Genomic DNA, 24,731 nt, shown 5'->3' with positions numbered 1-24,731 from the left:
CATAGTCCTCAGTATCAAGGGCCCATCCTTGGACCATGCTTCTTAGCTGGTCATTGCCCTTGCACTTGGGGGATTGTTGCTGTTCCATGGGGAATGTGGCAGAGTTCCCCAGATGGGAACCCAGCCCTCCATCAGTTGTAGTGTGAAACTCTCCCCACTAGGACAATACCCAATGAACATCCAAATATGTCTAAGTCATAGGCTTGCCAAGGCGAGCTCCCTCCCATACATCCCCATCAATGACACCCACACCAGTGCTCCTCCCCTGCCATAGCTGACCGCCTCTGCTATCCAAAACTTCTTAAAAAATTAAGCCTAATATATTGCCAGATTTCGTTAAGAGGAAAATGAAATAATACTGATTAGTTTAAGCATTACAATGCAAATACATATTAATTTAGAAAAAAGTAAGAAAACTTAAAAAAATTGGGGTATTGGAAAAGGAAAAATGCTACAAAAAATTTTTTGACGTTTTTCCTTTCATCACTGTAATAGGTGTTGTCTTGACTGTACAGTGTCAAGGCCATCTCTTCCATTTTTTCCTCAGGGTCTTACCTCTTTATTTTCTTCTTTATGTCTTCAAAGAAGTTTTAGGTCACATTAAAGTCACATACAGAACATAAGGGACTCCCATATACCCCAACATCCTCCCTTTATACCTTCCCCACCAATGATCTTTTTCCATGTGGACATTACATTTGCTCTACTGATGTGTAAGTATTGAAACATGGCTACTAACCATGGTCAGTAGTTTACATTTTGGTTTATATTTCCGACCGTACAGGTTTATAAGTTTTTAGTGAAATTTAACATGACCCGTATCCATCATTTGATGATCATGCAGAACACTTCCATTGCCCCCAGTTTCCCTCTTCCATCTATCCTATTCCTCTGTTCCCCTCCCCTCGGAGACCACCGTGACAATGACGCTTCACTACTTGAAGAACAAGACTCGTCGATACTTGCAACAATGCTGAGGGCTTGACACGCTAGTCTGTCCTCCCCCATTAGGTGTCTGTCACCCATGCTCTCGAGAGACACCCTCCCCTCTGTTTGAGAACATCAGGCCTCCCCAGGAAGTGGGTACAACCCCTTCCCACTCATTGTATGGCTCTCCACTCAGCAGTATAACACACTGTGACATGATGAGCCCTCACACCCTCCCTAGAAGCCTGCTCCAGGTGCATTCTACGCCAGATGCCTCCTATTCAGCCCCCTAAACTAGTATTCCTTCCTTGTCATATTGCCAGAGTGTTTACTCAACACTGTAGTTTCAGCCACATACCTGTGAATCCCCAGTGTTCATCTGCCCCTTCCCCCAACATTCCCCTGAGTTCCATGGACATCCGATCCATCCTTCCCACCCTAGAAGTTGTGACGCTTGCACTGCTCAACCCAATGGTATACTTATACCCCTACCATATCCCTTCCCTGCGCAACTACTCATTTCCACGTTATCATAGATTTTGCCTGTGTGGGTATTCGCTCACAACCTTCTCTTTCCTGTAAACCTGTCTTCCAGACTGTAGCTCTCTGAGTCGGCTCGATTTGCTTAACTCATATCTGAGAGGTCACGTAATGTTTGTCCTTAAAGACGTGACTTGCTTCACTCAACATAAGGTTCTCAGTATTCATCCACGGTATCCCGTATGTTCACACTGTATTCCTTCTTACAGCTGAGTAGCATTCCATTGTATGTGTATCCCACATTTTGTGTATCCATTCGTCTGTTGAAGGGCATTTGGGGTGATTCCATTTGGCAATAGTGAATAATGCCAGTATGCATAATGCCAGTATGCATACTGGTGTGCATACATCTGTTCGCATCCTTGTTTTTAGTTGTAGGTATACACTCAGTAGTGAAATTTCTGGGTCATGTGGCAGATCTATAGTTAGTTTTTGGAGGAAGTGCCAATCTGTCCTCCACAATGCCTGGCCATTGTACATTCCCACCAGCAGGGAATGAGGGTTCCCCTTCCTCCACATCCTCTCCAACACTTGAAGTCCTTTCGTTTTTAATAGTAGCCAGTCTAATGGGTATAAGATGGTATCTCACTATAGATTTGATTTGCATTTCCCTTCTAATTATTGATGTTGAGCATCTTTTCATGTGCTTTTTAGCCATTTGTATTTCTTCTTTGGAGAAATGTCTGTTCAAATCTCGTGCCCATTTTTTAAAATGGGTTGTTTGTCTCCTTATTTTGAGATCAAGGATTCCTTTCCATATGCTGGATATTAGGCTCCCTCAGGTATCTGGTTACCAAATATTTCCTTGCATTAGGGAGGCTGCCTTGTCACTTTCTTGAGAAACTTCTTTGAGGTACAAAAGGTTTTAATTTTGAGGAGGTCCCTTTCATCTATTATTTCTTTTTCTGCTCCTGCTTTGAGTGTGAAGTTCATGAAGCCATTTCCTATCACAAGGTCCTGTAGATTCTTCCTTAGGTTATCTTACAAGGTCTTTATGGTCTTGGCTTTTCTATTTAGATCTTTGATGCACCTTGTGTTGATTTTTATATCAGGTGTTCATCTCTCATTCCTATGCATATGGATATGCAGTTCTCCAAGGCTCATTTGTTGCAGAGGCCGTTCTCTCCCAGTTGATTGGGCTTGGTGCCCTGTCGAATATCAGGTGACTCTATACGTCAGGATCTATATCCCGACTCTCAGTCCAGTTCCATTGGTTAGTATGTCTGTCCTTGTGACAGTATAATGCAGTTTTGACCACTGTAGGTTTGTAGTATGATTTAACGTCAGGTAGTGCCCTTCCTTGATTTCATTTTCCTTTTTCAATATGTCTGTGACTGTTCAGGGTACCTTGCCCTTCCAAATACATTTCACAGGGAGTATTTCCAAATCAGTAAAAAATGCTGTGTTTATTTTTATTAGGATTGCATTCACCCTGTAGATTATTTCGGGCAGTTTAGACACCTTAATGACGTTTATTCTAGCTATTGATGGACAGGGAATATTTTTCCATTTGTTTACGTCTTCTTTGATTAAAGTGTTGTGTAGATTTCTGTGTTTGTCATTTACATCTTTATTTAAATGTATTCCTAAGTATGTGATGTTTTTATATTATTATTACAAATGACGGTTTATTTCTTGATTTCCTCCTTCTATTGGTCATTATTGGTGTAGGTGTTTGGTTTTTGCACAGGTGTGCGGGGATCAATCCGGGTAGTAGGTGATTGGGTGCCTGTGGCTGTCCGTCAAGGGTAGGACAGGCCCCCGTAGGGGCGTGGCGTCCCGGAGCGGGGCGGGAGCTCATTGGCTCAAGCGCTGGCGCCGACGCAGACGCTCCGCCCCTGAAGCCCCGCCCCGTCCCGGGCCGGCGGCCCCTAGAAGAGCTGGCGGCGTGTGGGGCGCACGAGGCCCTGCTGGGTGTTCCGGGGCGCCGCCCGGGAGCCCGAGGGCGGGGGGAGCGTGTGGTCGGCGGGCGTGGGGGCTGCGGGAGCGCTGGGCCCTTGCCCAGGGACCCCGCCCGTGTCCCGCCCGGGTAGCGGTAAGTTTGGGACGGAGTTGGCATCGGGGCGGGACAGGCGGGCGGGGACCCCCCGGGGCGCGGAGAAGGGGGCGAGGAGCTCCCCGCTGGCGGCGTCAGGGGCGCGGGTCCCGGGAAGTCGTGCGGGGCCCCGGTCCTGCACGCCCTCAGGGCCTGGTGGGGCCAGGGCGGCGCCTGGCGGGGGCGCTGCTTCCGGGGCGGCGCGGGGCCGGGGGCGGGGGTGCAGTCGAGGGGGCGCGGGGTGCAGTCGGGGTGGGGCGTGGTGCACTCGGGGGGTGGTGCAGGTTGCAGTCGGGGGGGGGGGGGGCGCAGGGTGCGGGGGGGGGGGGGGCGCAGGTTGCTGTCTGGGTCCTGGCCCGGCGGGACTGTGGTGCCGGGCCCGTGGCACAGTAAGGTCCCGGGGGTTCACGGGAAGGGTGGCCCGCCCTCACCCCCGCCCCTCCTGCGCCCCCCATGGTCCTGAACACCCCCCACGGTACCCCGTTTCCCCCCCAGGGCCCCTCTGGCCCCTGAATGTTGCCCCCAGGGTTCCTCCAGTCCCACAGCGCTTCCTCCTCCCACTTAGTCCCCCCTTTTCCTCACAGTCCCCCTTCCTGCAAGGTCCTACCCCCCCCAACGCTTCCTGTCCTCCCCACTCCCGCCTGTCCCCCCCCCACTCCCTCCCCCCCACTCTCCCTCCTAACCCCCGCTGTCCCTCTCCACACCAGGTCCCTCCTTGGCTCCCATGGTCCTTCCTGCCCTCACCCCAAAGTCCCTCTTCCCCGTCTACTGTCCCTTTCCCCCAAGACCACCCCCCCGTTGTCCCTCCCCGAACAGGCCGTCCAGCCCCCTCTTGGTCCCTGACCCTCCAAAGTCCCCTCCTTTATCCCCCCCATGAACCAGCCCCCATCCACGGTCCCTCCCCCACACATTGCTTTCTGCCCCCCCAAGGCTCCTGTCCCCCATGGCTCCTCCTGTCCCCCCACTCTCCCTCCTCCTCCCGCAGTCCCTCCTGTCCCCTCCCAGGTCCCTCTTTTTCCCCGCACAGTACCTCCTGTTTCCTGATGGTCCCTCCTGGTGCCCCGCGCTCCCTCCATCCTCATGGTTACTCCCACCTCACCAAGGTCCCTCACCCTCAAGTTCTCTCCTGCCCCTTCACAGTCACTCCTGCACCCCTACCTTCCCTTCTCCCCCACAGTCCCTTCCCCCAAGGTCCCTTTAGCCCCCTCACGGCCTCTACTTCCCTCCACGAACCCTCCTGCCCCCCCACAGTATCTCCTCCCCTGCCAAGGTTCCTCCTGTCCCCCCCAGGTCCCTCCTATCCCCCCATGGTCCCTCCTTCCCGCTTACTGTCCCCCCATTGTCCCTCCCCAAACAGGCCATCCTGCCCCTCCCATGAATCACCCCCACACACAGTCCATCCTCCCCACAATCCTTTCTACCCCCACATGGCTCCTCCTGCCCCCCCCTTCCTGCCTCCCCCATGGCCCCTCCTCCCCGGCCAAGGTCCCTCCTATCCCCCCCATGATCCCTCCTCCCCCGCCAAGGTCCCTCCTATCCCCCCATGGTCCCTTCTCCCCCGCCAAGGTCCCTCCTATCCCCCCATGGTCCCTCTTATTCCTCCATGGTCCCTCCTGCTCCCCCCACGCACCTCCTGGTGTGCCATTCTCCCTCCACTCCCACGGCTCCTCCCTCCTCCCCAGGGTTCTTCCCCACCCCCATGGTCCTCCTCGCCCCCGCGGTCCCTCCTACCACCTCCACACTCCCTCGTGCCCCCCACAGTATCACCTCCCCTCGCGGTCCCTGCCTCTGCCTCCCCACAGTTCCTCCCCCACATGGTCCCTCATCCCCCCCCACGGTCCCTCCTGCCCTTCCACAGTTCCTCCTCCTCTCCTACGGTCCCTCCTCCCCGTGATTGTCCCCCCACCCACTGTGTCCCCCCCAAAGTCCATCCTCCTCCATGTTCCCTCCTTCCCATGATCCTCCCCAACCCCGGTCCCCCCACATGGTCCCTCCTGTCCCCCCACCGTCTTCCCTTCCTCCAACTTTCCTTCCAGCACTCCCACGGTCCTCCTGTCACCCCACAGTTCCTCCTGTCCTCCCAAAGTCCCTCTTTCTCTCTCCCCCCATGATTCCCCACCCTCAGTGTCCCCTCAAAGTTTGTCCTCCTCATTGGTCCCTCCCGCCTATGGTCTTCCCTGCCCATGGTCCCCTCCAAGGTCCTTTCTCCCCCCACTGTCCCAGCTGCCCACCCCCATATTCCCTCCTTCCCCCTCAGTCCCTCCTGCCTCCCCTTGGTCTCTCCTGCCCCCCACAGCCCTTCCTGCCCCCCATGATCCCTCCTGCACCCCTGTGGTCCCCCCTGCCCTCCATGGTCCCTTCTCCCTCTCCACAGTCCCCCCTCCCTCCCTGCACTGCCCAGGGTCCCCCATGGTCCACCCCTTGGCCCTGCCCTGCACCCTCCTGGCCCTCCCAGGTCCCTGGGTGCTTCCCCTTTCAGCACCCCCTTGCCAAGGCCCTACACTTCAGATGGCCCCTGGAGCCAGGCGGAGGCTGCTTCTCCCTCTTCTCCTCCCACCTGGAAAGGCCAGGCTCAGGGACTGGCCTGCAGCAGTGGCTCTTCCAGGGGTCACTGCTGAGGGGGAATTGGGGGCTCCTGGGGAAGGGCTCCTGGGAGGCCCAGGGGGAGCGTGACTGACCCCCGGTGTGTGCCTGCAGGGAGCACAGTGAGTGGGGCCCTCGCGGGAGGGGCCTCTGGGTGCAGGTTTGTGCCCGGCCTGGGAGCTTTGCAGGGACCACCACAGTGTGCGTCTAAAAGTGTGTGTCTGGCCCCAGAGGTCTGCAGGTGCGGCTCCTCTGCTCTCAGGCATTTGCGTTCTTGGGGTCACAGCCCTGGTGAGTCACTTGAGCCTTTCCTTGTCTGTGTGTCCTGTTTCATTCTTTTCTGGTTTCTGGGATTCCACAGGGCAGGTGAGGGCTGGGTTCTAGGGCCCCCACCACTGTGTCCCCTCCTGGCTGTGGCTGCACTGTAGGCCCAGGACAGCCTCAGCCTTGGCTTCCCTCAGAGCTCCCCCTGGTCCCAGGACACTCTTTCCTTTTGGTGGTGGTTACAGGTTTTCTTAGAAGTGTGGTTTCCTGGAGTAACGCTGGGTGGAAACGGTTGGAGAGCTCTTGCTCAGGTGATAGCTTGCTAGGGCCGGAGGAGGGCAGCTGGCCGGTGGGGGCCACTGGATTTGGGTGCCTGCTAGGACCCTCTGCACAGCCTGGGAAAGGGCGCCTGCTGGCCAGGCCGCCTGCCCGAGGCTGCTGACGGTCCCAGGGGTGTGCTGAGCATTTCCAGGGGCTCCAGGAGCCTCTCCTTGGCAGGGGGGTGACCTGGGTGTCTTGGGGACACCACTGTCGCCCTGCTTTGTCTACCAGGAGCAGTCACCCAGCTGGCCTTAAAGGAGCCTGGCTGCAGAGGACGCCTCTGTGCTTACTGTTCTCGGCCTCTTAGAAGAGTTGGTCCCGTTGTAGGGAAGCAGCTCAGGGCTGTGGAGCCGCTGCTCTCACTCAGGACAGATGGCTGGACCTTCTCAGCCCACCCCCTTCTCTTGTCCCCTGCACTTCCCCCTGCACTTCTGAAGGTGGTTTTCACAGGGTTGCCTCCTGGAAGGGGAGCCAGGCAGGGCTGCTGGGGCCCTGTCACTTCCATGCAGATGACCACGCTGTTCTCCTAGTGCCCTGTCACTCAGCAGATCCTAAGTGTGACGAGGAAGAATACAGTGCTACTCTCAGTGGTTTTATAAGAAAACCGTAGCAATGAAATCTTTAGATGAGGATTAGCAGTCCTTTTTGTTTTTTTTTAACAAATTAATTTTATTGATACATGTATGTTTTAACAATTCAGTTTTATTGATATTAAGAAAGCCTACAAGTCATTCAAAGTGTACAATGCATGGTATTTAGTATAATTACATGGATGTGCATTCATTACCTTGGTCATCATTAGAATATTTTCATTATTTCAATAATAAGAAAAATAAACTAATGAGAAAATTCTTCACACCCTCTGTTTGCCTGCTGGATATAACTTCCCTTTCTGGCAGCTCCAGCACAATTATTGATGTATTAAGCAGTTTTATTGAGATATATTCACAACGATATGAACTGTCCAAAGCGTGCCATCAGTGGCTTTTAGTATAATCACAGTGTGGTGCATTCATCGTTATAAAAATTTTTAGAATCTTTTTCAGTACTTTAAAAGGAAAATCTCAAGCCCCTTAGCAGTCATTCCCCAGCCCTATATAACCACTAACCTAACTTCATCTTTATAAACTGATTTACATTTTCTATCAGTGGAATCATGCAGTATGTAGTACTTAGAGTCAGGTTTCTTTCCCTTAACATAAGGGATATATTAATATTTTGTAGTGTTAACATACATTTGTTCAATTTCAAAAATTACACTGATATATGCAGTTTTATCCATATTCATATTTCACACGTGATCTTTCCTATGCTAAGAAAGAACCTTTTGGTTACTCTATCTCTTTTGTTACCTCTGTTTCTTGAGCAACAGATCACATTTTAAAGTCTCCAAACTCAACTCTTCGGTGTAACCTCATCTATTTTCTTTTTCTTTTGTGCATTTAATAATTGAATATATAAACAATTTAAAGAAAAGAAAACACTTGAATAAAAACAATACAATTATAAATTGAATATATTGGGTATCTGATAAGTTTTTTCCAATCCTACATTATATTACACGATACGTTTGGTTCATAGTCAACACAACCATATAGTATTTGATCTTTTGTGTCTGGCTTGCTTCCCTCAGCATAATGTCCCCTAGATTCAGCCATGGTGTCATGCGCTTTATGACTTCATTTCTTTTTACTGCTGCATAATGTTCCTTCATGTGAATACACCGCAGTACGTTTATCCTTTCATCAACGGATGGACACCCGGGGTGTTCCCAACTTCCGGCGATAGCGAATGATACTGCTTTGAACATGGGTGTGCTGATGTCCGTTTGTGTCCCTGCTATCAGGGCTGTATACCCAGTAGTGATGTTGCAGTGTCATGTGGGAAGTTTATCTTTAACTGCTTTAGTAACTGCCAAACAGTCCTCCACAGGAGCTGTACCACTGTGCTTTCCCACCCACAGTGAGTTAGCGTTCCTGTGTCTCCACGTCCTCTCCAGCACTGTGGTTCTCTGTCTGTGGCAGGATCACTGGAGTGGGATGTCAGGGACGGGATAACGTGGGAGGAAGCCCACCTCGCGTCCATATAAGGCCCATAAATGTACGTTCGTGGGGCATCGCCTCGGTGGATGGAGGTTCAGACGGTAACCGAAGGAATGTCAAATTCCCATCCTGGGGAGCTCTGCCACGTTCTCTAAGACGTCAGCAAGATTCCCCCTAGAGTACAGGGACAATGACTAGTGGAGGAAGATGGTCTCCTGATGGACACTTGATATTGATGACTGTGTGTGCTTATGAACCTTCACACTCGAAATTGAAACTTAGCCTTCTGTTACAGGGTGCCTAAGAGTTGCCTCCTGGGAGCCTCCTCGTTCCTCACGTGCGGCCTCTCTCTAAGCCAAACTCAGCCTATAAATACATTGTCTGTCCCCCAGTGTGGGATATGACTCCAGGGTATGAGACTCCCTGGCACCGAGGGATTACTACCAAGTACCAACTAGCAATGCCACTGGAAAAAGACCTCGACCAAAATGAGGAAAAGATAAAAGAGAAATCAGTTGAGGTGCTAAGAGTCTGCAAAGGGAGGTGAGCCCAGAGGTTATCCCAGGGTTGATGCTTATGCATGTCTCAGCAGGGTCTCTCACTGCCAAAGTCGATGCTACCCCAGAGAGCTGGTGTCCTGAGTGTTCTGAAACATCCAGGCGCTGGAGCCAGGCAGACAGCTCAGGAGTTTGGTGCCCTGCCAGTGGTCCCTACTTTGGAATTTATGGTCCCGCCGAGTGCACTGACTTGGGCCCAGTTGTTTCCCCACACGTGGCTCTTCTGTCCTTCTATTTATGTCTGTAATTAGCACTGAAGTTAGTCCTGTAGAGGCCTGCGTGTCCTCCAGGTAGGTTGTAGACAGGCCTTGGTGGGCTGCTTCTAAGGGCAGCGTGGTGGGGAGGTGCCTGAGATTAGATAGGTAGAGGTGCAGGTCTGTTGATGGATGCAGCGCCTTTTGTTATCCATGCTCCAGCTCATAGACGTGTGTGTTTTTTTTCCTCCAGTTTTGGCTGCCGTACAGTTGCTCTAGGAATCATTGCACGGATACAGTTTCGTTTGTTTAGGAAAGACTTTTTGGAGTGGAGTCAGGATGAATTACGGTAAGTTCACATTTTTAAGAAACTGACAAAATGTTTCCCAAAGTGGCAGCACCGTTTTGCATTCTCACCGGAAATGTGTGAGGATTCCAGTTTTTCCACATTTTCTTTAACGGTTGGCATTACGTCTCTTGATTTTAGCCATTTTATTATCTATAGCAGATTTTAGCATGTATTTCCCTAGTGATGAAAAGGATCATACGTTTCTCCTTTGGTAAATGTGTATTCTCGTATTTCTCCCATTTTTAAGTGCTGTTTGCCTTTGTTTTAAAGAAGCATACAGTTCATCCACAGTGCACAATCGGTGGTATTTGGCACAATCACAAAGTCATGAGTTGATCCCCTCAGTCATCATTAGAGCATTTTCGTTAGTTCAATAATAATAATAAATGAAAAAAACAACTAGTAAAATACATCACCTCTTGATCTCTCTGTGCTTCCCCTGCTGTCCGCAGATCCCATTTCTAGGTATTTTTGCACAAATACTTTTTTTCCCTCTATACGTTGATTTATAGTGACATCTTACGTAGATGGAATCATACGTTATGTTACACAGTGCAATTAGGTGAGAGTAGTGCAAGCCTCCTGTATTTGTCCCGTTGTGTCTGGCTTGCTTCACTCAGCATCCCGTCCTCCAGTTCATCCATGTTGTCATCGGGTTCACGACTTGACTTCTTCACACCCCGGCACGATGTTCCTCCGTGTGAATACAGCACAGTGTGTTTCTCCAGTCACCGGCTGATGGACACCCGGGCTGTTTCCGGCTTCTGGCAGTTGGGATAACGGCACTCTGAAGGTAGGTGTGCAGGTGTCTGACATGTCAGTGCTCTCAGTTCTCCTGGGAATATGCCCAGTAGTGCTGTTGCAGGGTCCCGTGGCAAGTCTATATTCAGCTTCTTTAGGAACTGCCCGACAGTCCTCCACCGTGGCTGTGGCCTTCTGCATTCCCACCAACAGTGAATAAGTGTTCCTGTCTTTCCTCATCCTCTCCAACACTTGCACTTCTCTGACTTTTTCATAGTGGCTATTCTGATAGCTGTGAAATCACATCTCATTTTGATTTGCGTTTCTCTAATCATTAATGATGTTGAATATTTTTTCATGTGTTTTTTGCCATTTGTATTTCTTCTTTGGACAAATGTCTATTCATGTCTTTTGCCCATTTTTCTATTGGGTCGTTTGTCTTTTTATTGTTGAGTTGTTACATCTCTCTCTATATCTTGTACATTAATCCCTAATTGGACATGTGGTGTCTAAGTGTTTTCTCCCATTGAATTGGCTGCCTTTTCCCCCGTTTGATAAAGTCCTGGGAGGTGCAAAAGTGTTTAATTTTCAGAAAGTCCCATTTATTTAATTTTTCTTTTGTCGTTTGTGCTTTGGGAGTAAGGTCCAAGAAACCACCACATACTACAAGGTCTTTAAGACATTTCTCTACATTTTCTACTAGTAGTTTTATGGCCCTTTTTTTTTTTTTACAGAAACAATAAATGTATAATAGTTGTGAACTTAAAAAACATGTAACATCTCACTCTACCACCAGTAACTTGTATTGTTTTTAAACCTTTTAAACTAATGATTAAAGAACATTGTCAAAATATTACTACTAAACAAAGTATTTTTCCTCTAACCAATACAATTATTATCTTTATATCATTTATATATGAACATACATAAAAAAGTCTATAGCAAAAGTTGCGAACTTACAAAGCAAACATGCATAACGTCATGCAGGGGTCCCATACATCAACCCTCCACCAAAACCTTGTATTGTCATGGGACGTTTGCTGCAAACTATGAAAGAACACTGTCAAAATCTTACCACTAATCATAGTTCTTATCTTACATTTGGTGTGTTTTTTGGCCAAACCGCCCTATTATTTTTTAAATATGTATATTTTTATGACAAAAGTTGTAAACTTATCAAACAATTATGCACATGTGCAGAAATCTGATTATTGTCATGTCCATAGCGTACATTTGGCTCACTTTTCCATACTGCCTCAGTATCAACACAGTACATCTTTTGCATAGATGCAAGAATAGTATATTATGACTACTAACCACAGTCCATAGGTCCCTCCAGCTGTATTATTCCCATGCTTCTCCACATTCCCAACACCTGCCCTGGTAATATACATTTGTTGTAGCTCACAAAGGACACTCGTGCATCTGTGCCATCAACCACAATTCTCACCCACCTCTTGGTTTACCGTGCTATCCAGTTCCTAGATCATTCCCAAGCATTCCGTCAATTGGCATTTACATAACTAGACTACGATTTTCAGTCACATCCCCATTTATAAAGTAGCTGTTACTCACTGTGTGTTACCATCCACTCTATACATTTCCCCAATTTTACAGCACAGCTAACTAAAACTTCTACATACATTAAACATCAGTAGTCCACTCAGTTCCCCTCTTTTCTCCTTCAAGAATCCACCCCCTACCACTCGGTCTTGAAGATATTTTCCAATAATTTCTTCTAGAAGTTTTACGGTTCTTGTTTTCATTTTTAGTTTTTTGATCCATTTTGAGTTAATTTTTGGATAAGGTGTGAGATAGGTGTCCTCTTTTCCTTCTTTCAGCTATGGATGTCCAATTCTTTCAGCACCGTTTGTTGAATGGATTGTTCTGCCCAAGCTGTGTGAGTTTGACAGGCTAGTCAACAATCACTTGACCATACCTGTGAGGGTCTGTTTGTGAACCAGAAATTTGGTTCCACTGGTCTATTGTGTCTGTCTTTAGGCCAGTACCACGCTGTTTTTACCACTATAGGTAGGTATTATGATTTAAAGTCTGGAGATGAGGGTTAGCTTTTCCTTTTTATGGTGTTTCTGGCTATTCAAGACTCCTTTCCCTTCCAAATAAATTTAATGATTGTGTTTTCAGTTTTTTCTTTAATGCTGGTGGAATTTTTATCAGGATTGCATTAACTCTGTATATCAATTTGAGTAGAACTGGTATCTTAATGATATTTAGCCTTCTAATCCATGAGCATGGAGTGTGCTTCCAGTTATTTAGGCCTTTTTTAATTTGTTTTAACACTGAGGTGCAGTTTTCTGAATACAAGTGCTTTCCATCATTGGTTAAGTTTATTCCTATTTGAGTTTTATCTGTCGTATTATTTTCCCCACTTTTTTGACACTCTTGGTTACTTTTTTTGATATAATCTTCATTTCTAGACTTTCTTCCAGGCCTCTCTCTCCTGTCTTTCTTTTGCACACCCTTTAGTATCTCCTGAAATTCTAGTCTCTTGCTTAGAAATTCTATCAGTTTCTGTTTATCTGTGAATATTCTAATTTCACCCTCATTTTTGAAAGGCAGTCTTGCTGGATATAAGATTCTTGGCTGGAAGTTTTTCTCTTGTAATATCTTTAATATATCGGACCACTGTCTTCTTGCCTCCATGGTTTCTGGTGAGAAATCCGTACTTAACCTTACTGAATATCCCTTATATGTTATGCATTGGTTTTCTCTTGCTGCTCTCAGAATTCTCTGTCTTTGGCCTTTGACGTTCTGATGAGTATGTGTCGGAGTCGGTCTATTCGGATTTTCTCGGATGGGAGTATGTTGTACTTCCTGGACAGCGATACCTATTTTCTTCAACAGGGTTGGGAACTTTTCTACCATTATTTCTTTAAATAGTCCTTCTGCCCCTTTTCCCTTCTCTTCTCCTTCTGGGACACCCATGACACATATGTTTGCATGCCTTTTGCTGTCATTTAGTTCCCTGAGACCTTTTACAATTTTTTTCCATTCTTTTCTTCAACTCTTCTTTTGTAAGTTCACTTTCAGAGGCCATTTCTTCAAGCTCACCAATCCTTTCTTCTGCCTCCTCAAACCTGCTATTATATGATTCCAGTGTTTTTTTTAATTTCATGAGTTGCACCTTCTTCATTCCCATAAGATCTGCTATTTTTCTATGTCTGCTTTCAAAGTCTTCTTTGTGCTCCTCCAATGTCGTCTTAATATCCTTAATCTCTTTAGCCATCTCATTGAATTTATTAAGGGGATTTGTTTGAACATGTATAATTAGTTGTCTCAACTCCTTTATGTCATCTGGAGGCTTATCTTGTTCTTTTAACTGGGCCGTAGCTTCCTGTTTCTTGGTGTGGATTGTAATTTTTTGTTGGTGTCTTTGCATCTGGCTTCCTAGAGTATTTATTCTGGGTGCAATCTTTCTCTTTAGTTTAGGGCTTCCTATCCTTCCTCCCTTGCTGATTGTGCAGTAGGAGCCAAGCATGTAGTTGTTGCTGTGAGCTGTGGAGTTTCAAGCCCCCTTCATTGTGCCGGGACCAGTGAAGCTTCTTCCAACTTTCTCCTTTGCCAGGGGTAGGGACAGAGTCACAGCCCCTGTGACTGGAATAATCCACATGCAGGCCTAGACTGTAGTTGCCCAGAGAGACTGATGGAGCCTCACATCCCTTTCTCCCCTGCCTGGGGCAGGGATGGAGCTGCAGGTGTGGGCAGCAATCTATGCAGTGCGGGTCCTAAGATGACCACAGTGGCGCTGGTAGACTTCTGATTTTCAGTCTGTGCCAGCCAGAGTTCCCTGCAGTTACCTGTACAGGCTGGTGCAGGGCTCCTCAGTGTCCTCCCTGCCAGAGGCAGGGCTGAAACTTAGGCAGGCTGCAGGCTGATCTGCGGGAAAGAAACTGGTTCCTGCTGACCCTGAGAGTTTCAGTCAGCCCGGCTTCCCCTCAGGCTGGGGGTGGAGTCAGAATGGCGTCTGCTGGCCTGTTTCTGACTTTCGGCTTGGCTCGTTCTCACCCTTCCTGTTCCCAGGGTTATCTCTTAGCCAGCCAAGTCTCCCAATCAGTAGGCGAAATGGGCAGCCAACTGTCTTCTCCTGTTTCTGGGAAGTGGATCTTCCAATTCCTGTCACAGAGCAGCTCCTGGGGCGGCTCGTGCCGCCAGAGTAGGATGATCACGGGCCTCCCTGGCTTGGCCGGTAATTTCCCAGAGAGGCTGGCTCAGGTCCCCGCAGCTTCCTCCCTGCTGGCTGGTGGTGGCACTGGGGCCTAGGCTGGAGCTGCAATGTGATCTTGGTGGGAAGAAGCCGGTCCCCGCCAGCACTGGGATCCTCAGTCCACCCCGCTTCCCCTCGTGACAGGCGTGGAGTTAAGATGGCAGCTCCCGGCCTCTTTCTGACTTGGACAGGCTCAAACTTCTTCTCAGGATTATACTGTAGCCCGCTGAATTTCCTCATCAGTAGCTGAAGTTGGTGCCCATCCATCTCTTCCTCACCCATGTTTTTAAAAATTGTATTTACTTATTTATTTATTTATTTCTCTCCCCTTCCTCCCCCACCCCGGGAATCTGTGTGTCTTTTTGTTGCATCATCTTGTCGTGTCAGCTCTCCGTGTGTGCCACACCACTACTGGGCACTCTGCACTTTGTTTTGCGCTGGGCCGCTCTCCTTACGGGGCACACACCCTGCGCGTGGGTGTCCTGCGTGGCACGGCACTCCTTGCGCGCATCAGCACTGCACATGGGCCAGCTCCACACGGGTCAAGGAGGCCCTGGGTTTGAACTGTGGACCTCCCATGTGGTAGACGGACGCCCTAACCACTGGGCCAAGTCTGCCGCCTCTCACCAGTTTTGGGAAGTGGAGCTTTGATTCCAGCCTCGGAGCTGCTCCTGAGGCGGCTTGTACCTCCAGTGGAGGATGGCACCGGCCCCCAGGGTGTGGAGCCTCTACTTACGAGTCTTCTCTGCAGACGGGCATCTCCTCCTTCCACTCCCCCAAGGATGTTGCAGGAAGCTCTTCTGGCCTCCTGGAGCCCCCATATGATGCTTCAGCTGGCTCAGAGAGCTCTGGGTGTTTGCTAACTGCCCTGCAGCAGGAGCGGACTGTAGGAGCCCCTTACTCCTCTGCCATCTTCCTGGTTCTCCGGTACTTGCTTTGACATTTAGGTGTTTGATCCATTTTGAGTTGATTCTTGTATGGAGAGTGAGATGGGGGTCTTTTTTAAATTCTTTTGGTTATTTATAACCTGTTCTATAGGAATTTGTTGAAGAGTCTGTTTTTTCCCATTCACACAGACTTGGTAGGCTTGTCAAAAACTGCTTGACCATAGAGGTGAGAGTATATTTCTGTACTCTCAATCTTATTGCACTGATTGGTGTATCTCTTTTTATGGCAGTGTCATGCTGATTTGTCCACTGTAGCTTTGTAATATGTTTCAAGGTCAGTGAAATTTTTCCTACGTTGGTCTTCTTTTTTAGAATACTTTTGGCTCCTCGTGTGCACTTTCCCTTCCAAATGATTTGGCAATTGTCTTTCCTATTTCTGTAAAGTAGACTGTTGGAATTCTCATTGGTATGGCAGTGAATATATCAATCATTCTGGGTACGATTCACCTCTTTATGATATTTAGTCTTCCAGTCCATGAACACGGAATGTCTTTCCAATTGTTTCGGTCTTTTTAAATTTCTTTTAGCATTGTTTTGTAATTTTCTCCTTATAGGTCCTGTGCTGCTTTTGTTAAATCGATTGCTAGATGTTGGAGTCTTTTTGTTGCTCTTGTACATGAAATTTTCCCCTGATTTCCTCCTCAGGTTGTGCAGCGCTAGTGTACCTAAACATTACTGATTTCTCCGTGTCGATCTTGCTGCCTGTCACTGTGCTGAACTCAGTTATTAGCTCAAGTAGCTTCGGTGTAGACATTTCAGAATTTCCTAAATATAAGATCATGCCTTCCGAAAACAGAGTTTTCCTTCCTCTTTTCTTATTTGGATGCCTTTATTTTTTTTTCTAGTTGCTCTACCTAGAGCGTCTATTGCAATGTCAAAGAACAATGGTGCTAGTGGACATCCTTGTCTTGTTCCCGGTCTCAGAGAAAAAGCTTTCAGCCATTCCCCCTGGGTACGATGTTAGCTGTGGGTTTTTTCTTATGTGCCTGTTACCATATTCAGGAATTTCCCTTCTACTCGTCTGTTTTGAAATGTTTTTATAAGAAACAGTGTTGGATTTTGTCAAATGCTTTTTCTGCTGTTATTCAGATGATCATTTGGTTTCATTTCGTTCACTTTGTTAATGTGGTGTATTTCATTGATTGATTTTCTTATGTTGAACCAGCTTTGCCTACCGAATAAATCCCATTTGGTTTTGATAGATAAGTCTTTTGATGTGCTGCTGGATTCGATTTATAAATATTTTGTTGAGAATTTTTGCATCAATCTTAATTAGAGAGATTGGTCTGTAATTTTCTTTTCCTTCCAGTGTCTTTGTTTGGCTTTGGTATTACGGTGATGTTGGCTTCCTAAAATGTGTTGGGTTATTTTTCTTCCTCTTCAATATTTGGAAGAGTTTAAGCAGGATTGGTGTTAATTCTTTTTGAAATGTTTAGGAGAATTCACCTGGGAAGGCAGATGGTCCTGGAGTTTTCTCTGTTGGGAGATTTTTGAAAACAGATTCAGTGTCTTTAATTGTAATTGGTTTGTTAAGTTCTTATGTATCTTGTAGTGTCAATGTAGGTTAGGTTGTGCATTTCTAGAAATGTGAGCATTTCATCTAGGTTGATTAGTTTATTGACATACAGCGTCTGGGAATATCTTCTTATGATCCTTTCTAGTTCTTGGGTTGCCCCTTTTCATTTCAAATTGTATGTATTAGGTTCTTCTTTTTTTTTTTTCCTTTGTTAATCTTGCTAGGAGTTTGTGAATTTTACTAATCTTCTCAAAGAATCTGCTTTTGTTTTGATTTTCTCTATTTCTTTTTCTTCTCAATTTCATTTATTTCTTCTCTAATCTTTATTATTTCTTCTCTTTTTTTTGAGGACTGGTTTGCTGTTCTTTTTCTAATTTCTCATTTTGTTCCCTTAATTCTTTGAGTTTCGCTCTTTTTTCTTTTTTAATACAGGCTTTTAGGTCTATAACTTTCCCTCTCAAGACTGCCTTTGCTGTATCCCATTAGTTTTGATAAATTGTGGTCTCATTTTCATTTGTCTGATTTCACTTGCACTTTCTTCTTTCACCCAGTAATTATCTTAGAGTGTGTTGTTTAACCTGCACACATTTGCCAAGTTACCTTTTGCCTGTCTGTTATTGATTTTATTTCATTCCCCTATGATCTGAGAAGATGCTTTATATAATTTCAGTCTTTTTATATTTATTGAGAGCTGCATTATGCCCTACCATGTGGTCTATCCTGGAGAAGGATCCTTGGGCACGTGTAAAGAATGTATATCCCAGTGAATTTGAATGCTGCCTTCTGTCTATGTCTGTTAGGTCTAACTCATTGATCGTATTGTTTCAGTTCCCTCTTTCCTCGTTGGTCTTCCATCTAGTTCCATCTAATGATGTGAGAGGTATTTTGAAGTCACCAATGATTATTGTAGAGATGTCTGTTTCTCCCTTCAGTTTTCCCAGAGTTTCTTTCATGTATTTTGGGGACCTCAGTTAGGTGCGTAGATATTTATGCCTGTGACATCTTTTTTTAAAAAAATTATTTATTTATTATTATTTTTTTAAATTACATTAAAAAAAATATGAGGTCCCATTCAACCCCACCGTCCCCGCCCCCCACTCCCCCCGCAGCAACACTCTCTCCCATCATCATGACACATCCATTGCACCTGGTAAGTTCATCTCTGAGCATCACTGCACCCCATAGTCAATGGTCCACATCATAGCCCAGACTCTCTCACGTTCCATCCAGTGGGCCCTGGGGGGATCTACAATGTCCCGTAATTGTCCGTGAAGCACTATCCAGGACAACTCCCCGTCCCGAAAACGCCTCCACATCTCCTCTCTTCCTCCCGTTCCCCACACCCAGCAGCCACCATGGCTACCGTTCCCACACCCATTCCACATTTTCTCTGTGGACATTGGATTGGTTGTGTCCATTGCACACCTATGTCAAGTGAGGGCTTAGATTCCACATGGGCACTGGATGCACTCCTCCCGCTTCCAGTTGTAGACACTCTAGGCTCCATGTTGTGGTGGTTGACCTTCTTCAACTCCACGTTAGCTGAGTGGAGTAAGTCCAGTAAATCAAAGTGTAGGAGCTGAAGTCTGTTGAGGCTCTGGGCCTGGGTGTCATATTATCAGTCCAGAGATTCAAATCCCCTACATATATCTTAAACCCAGCACCAACTACAATTCCAGTAAAGTAGCATGCAAGTCTTGTGAAAAGAGATCCCCTCTGAGTCCAATTCCATCACGCAGAAACACCAGCTCCAAAGAAGGGCCACCTGTCATGGCAGTGAACCCCTTCTGCCATGACCATAGAACCCGTGGGTCTCTTTATCCCTCAAAAGAACCAATACCTGGGGTTGTATCTACCTTATCTGTCTCTTAGACTCTGTTCAGTTGTACATAGGGGTATTCCTTCTGACAACCTCCAGACTCTTTTTTAGAGGCTCACAGCCTTATAATCTCATTTCTCCTTTCCATTTCCCCCTTACATTAGGTCAAACAGCCTCCCGAAGTCATGTTATTATATGTAGACAGGTATATTCTGCTGTTCCGCATTGAATCTTTAATTCAAGGTCATTTTCTAGTTGCTTCTTCAGCTGGTATGTGGTAGTGATCCCTCGGTGCCAGGGAGGCTCATCCCCGGGTGTCGTGTCCCACGCTGGGGGGAATGCATCGCATCTACACGCTGAGTTTGGCTGTGAGAGTGGCCACATTGGAGTAACATGAAGGCTGTCAGGAGGAAACCCCCAGGCACAATGCTACTCTAGGCCTTGTTCTTATTGCAGGTGTATAGGCTCAAAAGTGCAGCCATTAGTATCAAGAGCCCACTGTTGGGCCGTCCTTCCTTCCTGGTTCTTGCCGTTGCACCTGGAGGATTGCCGCTGCTCTCCCAGGGCCCACAACAGTGACCCCCCGGCCAGGAGCCCAGTACCCCCCCACCTGTTGTTTTTAATTGTTTCCACTATGAGTATATGTAGACATTACCATATACCCTGGGCAAATGCCCTGTATAACTCCCTGTCAACCATATATATCCTGTCAATAACATCCCATATCAGTATTCCTCCACTGCCATTGTTGAACCACTCTGTGATCCAAAACTTCCCGTAAAGTGAATCCCAACATAATGTCAGCTTCAGAAGAGTCTTAGATCACCGAAATTCATATATACAATATACAGTATTTCCCCAGATCCACCATAAAACCTTTTCCCTTCCACAGCAATAATCTTTTAACTTATTCATATCATATTTCCTGAAACTGATGTACAGATTCCGAAACTATAGTTTTCAAACAAGGTGACATTTGTGCTTACTATGTGTTCCATACTTTAGGTTGTACAGTTTTCTAAATTTTTTAGTTATCCTATGTTTTGTCTTATGGTTTTCATTATTAGTCTGTCGTCCCCTATATGTTTTTGGTGTAATATTAGCTGTTTTATATTCATCCTCGTGTACTCTCACATAACTCCTGCCTGTGACCTCTTGTTTGTTGATTGTCCCTTTTGTTAATATTTCATGGCCGTGTGTATCTCTTCTTACTTTTTTGCATTTATAGTCTGTTTTGTCCAATATTAGGATAGCTACCCCTGCTCTTTTTTGGTTACCATTTGGATGGAGTATCTTTTTCCGACCTTTCGCTTTCAGGTCTCTGGTTTGGCATACAGTGTGTTTACGTATTGCTTGGCTGAGCAGCCTTGGTATAAATTTCCCCTGAAGAGTGACACTGATGGAGAGGAGAGGGGAGGGTCTTGGACTCTGGGATGGCAGAGGTGATACCACACTTGGGACATGTGATGAGCGGGAGTTGTGAAGGAAAGAGGTTGACATAATGATTTTATGATATTATATGATTTAATGATTCATTATGACCCCTACCCTCAACACTGTCCAGTACCGACAGCTGCATATCAAGAAATGGCAGCTTCCTGGTGCTCTTCTTTTTTTCTCTCTAATAACTTTTTTAAAAAAGATTTGATTTATTTCTTTCTCTCCCTTCCTCCTCCCCCCGCCCCATTGTCTGCTGTCCCTGTCTGTTCCCCGTGTGTTCTTAGCAGCACTGGGAAACTGCGTCTCTTTTTTTGTTGCGTCATCTTGCTGCATCAGCTGTGTGTGTGGCGCCAATCCTTGGCGGGATGCACTTTATTCACGTGGGGCGGCTCTCCTTGTGGGGCGCGCTCCTTCTGTATGGGGCACCCCTACCTGGGGGCCCCCGTGCGTGGCGCAGCACTCCTTGTGCGCGGCGGCACTGCGTGTCGGCCAGCTTACCCCACGGGTCAGGAGGCCCTGGTGATTGAACCCTGAACCCTCCGTAAGTAGAGGGACGCTGTAGCAGTTGAGACACATCTGCTTCCTGCCATTTTTTTTGGTAAAGCCACTAGCAACCTTTACCTTTGCCTTTAAATTAAAAAAAAAAAGATTGTTTGGTTTAAAAAGCATACATTTTTTTACTTTAGTAAATTTTAACCTAAAACAGTTATAAAAAATACTCTAAAATATAATAAAACCCGTTATATTTATTTTAATTTTAATATTAGAAAATAAAAAAAGGAACTTATCCATTCACTCATTCCAAGTGATCACTGCAAGTACATTTTCCTTCAGGCTTTGTTTTCGTTGGTATTTTACATACATATTATTACAGAATTTTATGTAACCTCAGTTTGGGACAAGGTGCCATGGGGTGACCTGGGCCCTGAACAGGCCTCCACTGGGGCAGAGGGCCCTCAGCACTTGGGCAGCTCCCAGTCGCGCCTGCTGAGTACCCACTAGATAGAAAGCTGGGCCAGAGGTGCTCCCCTGCTTGCATGGGGGGGCACCCCAGAGTGCCTCTGTCTTTATTATGGGTTGCATCGTGGCCTCCCACAATGACATGTCAGGTCCTAATCTCCTACACTATGGCTGTGAACTCATTTATGAACATGACCTTCAAAGATCCCATTCACGACAGTGAAGCCAGTCTGCATAAGGGTGGACCTCAACTCAGTACGACTGGAGTGCTTATGAGTAGAGGAAATTGGGACCCACTCAGGAGTGGGAGACAGAGAAGAGATGGCCAGGTGGTGGAGGCAGGGATGCAGTTGTGCATTGCTGGCAACCTGCCACAAGAATGCTGCTGACCGTAAAAGTGATCCTGCTGACATGCCGATTTTGGACATCTAGCCTCTCACCCTGCAAGACCATAAATTCCTGTTGTTTAAGGCAGTGAGGCAGTGGTATTTGTTAGAGCAGCCCAGCAAGTGAAGAGTGTTAATGTAACCTTTCCCCTGGAAAGCTTACCCTGAGGCAGTCAAGGCCACCCCAAACTCTCCACCCCTCTCAGTACTTAACTGGTGAAACTCCTTGTTGACCTTAAGGTGATTGGGAGGGCAGGGATCAGTCCTGCAGGACTGATGTTGAACAGTTCCAAGCACACACTTCACCAGAATGCATTGGGAATGGACATGTGGCCTTACAGTAGAGCCCTCTCCTCGTCTCTGTTGGCTGAAAGTGACTCTAGTGGCCTGGAGAGTCTGGTACAAGTCCCCAGCTTCCTCCATGTTGGAGTCGTGGCTTGAGCCCAGTCTAGGTCAGCAGTCACACCTGCGTGGAAAGAAGCCTGTCCCTACCTTCACTGTGAATTTAAAGTAGCCCTGCTTCCTCTTACGCTGGAGGCATTGTTTAAATGAAGGCTGCCAGTCTCTTTCTGAGTTGTGCGGGTCCAATCTTCAGCTGTACTTCATCCAGCCAAATTTACTCATCAGTGACTGAAGTAGGCACCCAGTCATTTCTTCCTCCCCTGTTTATGGGAAATGAAGCTTCCAACTCCATCCAGGAACTAGTTCCCAAGGCATCTTGCCCTGCCAGTGGGAACTGGGCACCAGGCTCCGCAGCATGTAGTGCTTTCCTCATGAATCTTCAGTGCAGATATGCAGTCTCCTCCTCCCGTTCTTCCAAGGATCTTGTAGAATGCTCTTCAGGCCTCCTGGGTCCCACAAACAGGTTGAATTGCCAGGTAGCTCTGGATGATTCTTAACTGCCCTGAAGGGAACTCCCTACTCTGCCAACATCTTACCCTTGTTACAGTACACGTATTCTCCAGGTTCCCTATTAAGGAAACTAATTAGTGCATTTCATGCAACCATTGATTTAGTGATTCCATGAGTGGATATAACTATCAGTACTCTGGTGGAGCTTTGGAAACCATCACAATTGCTCTTTTGTCCACAATATTTTCCTCTACCTGAGGATGGGTGGGATCAAGGGAGTTCACTTCTGCCCAGTGGTGTATCAAAAATTGGGAATAGAGCTCACTGAGAGCAATCTGAAATGGGAGGTGAAACTTCATCATGAGGAGATTGTTGTTGTTGTAGCTTCATTCAAATTTAGTGCTAATTTGGCCCCAGCATTGATTCAAGTATTCAGCTAAGTTCTGGGAGCTTGTCAAGACTGGAAACACCAGAGCACCTACCCAGATATTAGTTGCATCATAGTCATCAGACTGTGCAGATTTTTTAATTTTTATTTATTTATTTATTCATTTTCTTTTTAAAAAGTTACTTTGATTACGTGAATGTTACATAAAATTATAGGGGTTTCTCACATACCCCAATCCCTACACCTCCCACATTTTCCCATATTAGCAGTATCCGTCATTTGCATGGTCTGTATCTATCACTGCAATGTCATGCAGGCAATGCCGAAGTCCCAAAATTACCCCGGTATTACACCTGATTTTCCCTCTCCCTGCCCTCAGAACCTCCTGTGACCCCTGCCTCCACATCAGTCATATAAGTTCTTACATTGCTAGAATCACAGTAAGTCTATAGTCGATTATCAGTAATTCTATTTTAGTGCATAGTTCACTCCTCAATCCTGAGTATTCTGGGATGGTGATGCCCACTCCACATCTAATTGAGAGGGGGCTTTGATTCCGTAGGGCAGATGGATGGGACTCTCTTGCTTGTAGTTATTTGTAGACTCTCAGTTCCGTGGGATGGTTGTTGTCCATCATCATCTCCTTCTTTGTTGTCCTAGGTGAGTCCAATGAACTAGAGAGTAGGTGTTGCAACTCTGATGAGATTCAGGACCCAGCTGATACAGAGGCAGCAGAAAGATTGAAGTCTCTTAGACATATGCTATACTAATTATAGGTTCAAATAGAAGGGTCAGAAAAGCCATGTGTAGGGAAACCACAACCTAGTCCAACTCTTTCACACTGGGGAGCATAAGTTCTAAAGTACGGCCCATTGTCAAGGCAACAAATTCCTCAGCTCTCTGCCCTGACTTTAGTGTCTGCATGTCTCCAGAGCCAGCAGTAGCCCTGCTACTTGAGGTAGTATTTACTTTGGCAGTCAGTGAGATCCTGCTGAAATTTGCATTAGCATAACCTCTAGAATGACCTTTGACCCACTTTGAAGTGTTCAGCCACATAAACTCATTTTTCTTTAACTTTTCCCCCTTTGATCACAGTCTTTCTCCAGTTGCATTGCCAGTTGGTGCTTGGTAGTAATCCCTCGGTGCCAGGGATGCTCATCCCTGGAGTCATGTCTCACGCTGGGGGAAGTTTTCTCAGGTGTTTCATTTTTATTTTTTCTTAACAATTTTCATTTATATCTCTCCCTTTCTCCCCACCCCCCAGTTGTCTGCTCTCTGTGTCCATTCACTGTGTGTTCTTCGGTGTCCGCTTGCGTTCTTGTCAGCGACACCAGGAGTCTGTGTTTCTTTTTGTTGCATCATCTTGCTGTGTTAGCTCTCTGAGTGTGTGCGGCTCTCTTCTGGGGCAGGCTGTACATTTTTTTGCATGGGGCAGCTCTCCTTACAGGGCATACTCCTTGAAGTGGGGCCCCCCTACGTGGGGGACACCACCGTGTGGCACGGCATTCCTTGTGCGCATCATCACTACACATGGGTCAGCTCACCAAAGGGGCAGGATGCCCTGGGTTTGGACCCTGGACCTCACATGTGGTAGGCGGACGCTCTGTCAGTTAAGCCAAATCCACTTCCTCTAATCTGTTTTTAA

The 24,731-nt window shown here is 46.9% G+C and overlaps 1 long non-coding RNA gene across 1 annotated transcript; it reads left to right on the top strand.

Moving 5' to 3' along the window:
• Positions 1–9,028: 9,028 nt before the first annotated feature.
• LOC139438479 (uncharacterized) lies at positions 9,029–10,600 on the top strand. Its single transcript, XR_011648152.1, has 3 exons — positions 9,029–9,255; positions 9,717–9,812; positions 10,433–10,600. It is a non-coding gene; the product is annotated as an uncharacterized lncRNA (long non-coding RNA).
• Positions 10,601–24,731: the final 14,131 nt, after the last annotated feature.

Source organism: Dasypus novemcinctus (genome assembly GCF_030445035.2).
Source record: "Dasypus novemcinctus isolate mDasNov1 chromosome 12 unlocalized genomic scaffold, mDasNov1.1.hap2 SUPER_12_unloc_4, whole genome shotgun sequence".
Classification (NCBI taxonomy): domain Eukaryota; kingdom Metazoa; phylum Chordata; class Mammalia; order Cingulata; family Dasypodidae; genus Dasypus; species Dasypus novemcinctus.
This window is presented reverse-complemented; position numbering and strand designations above follow the sequence as displayed.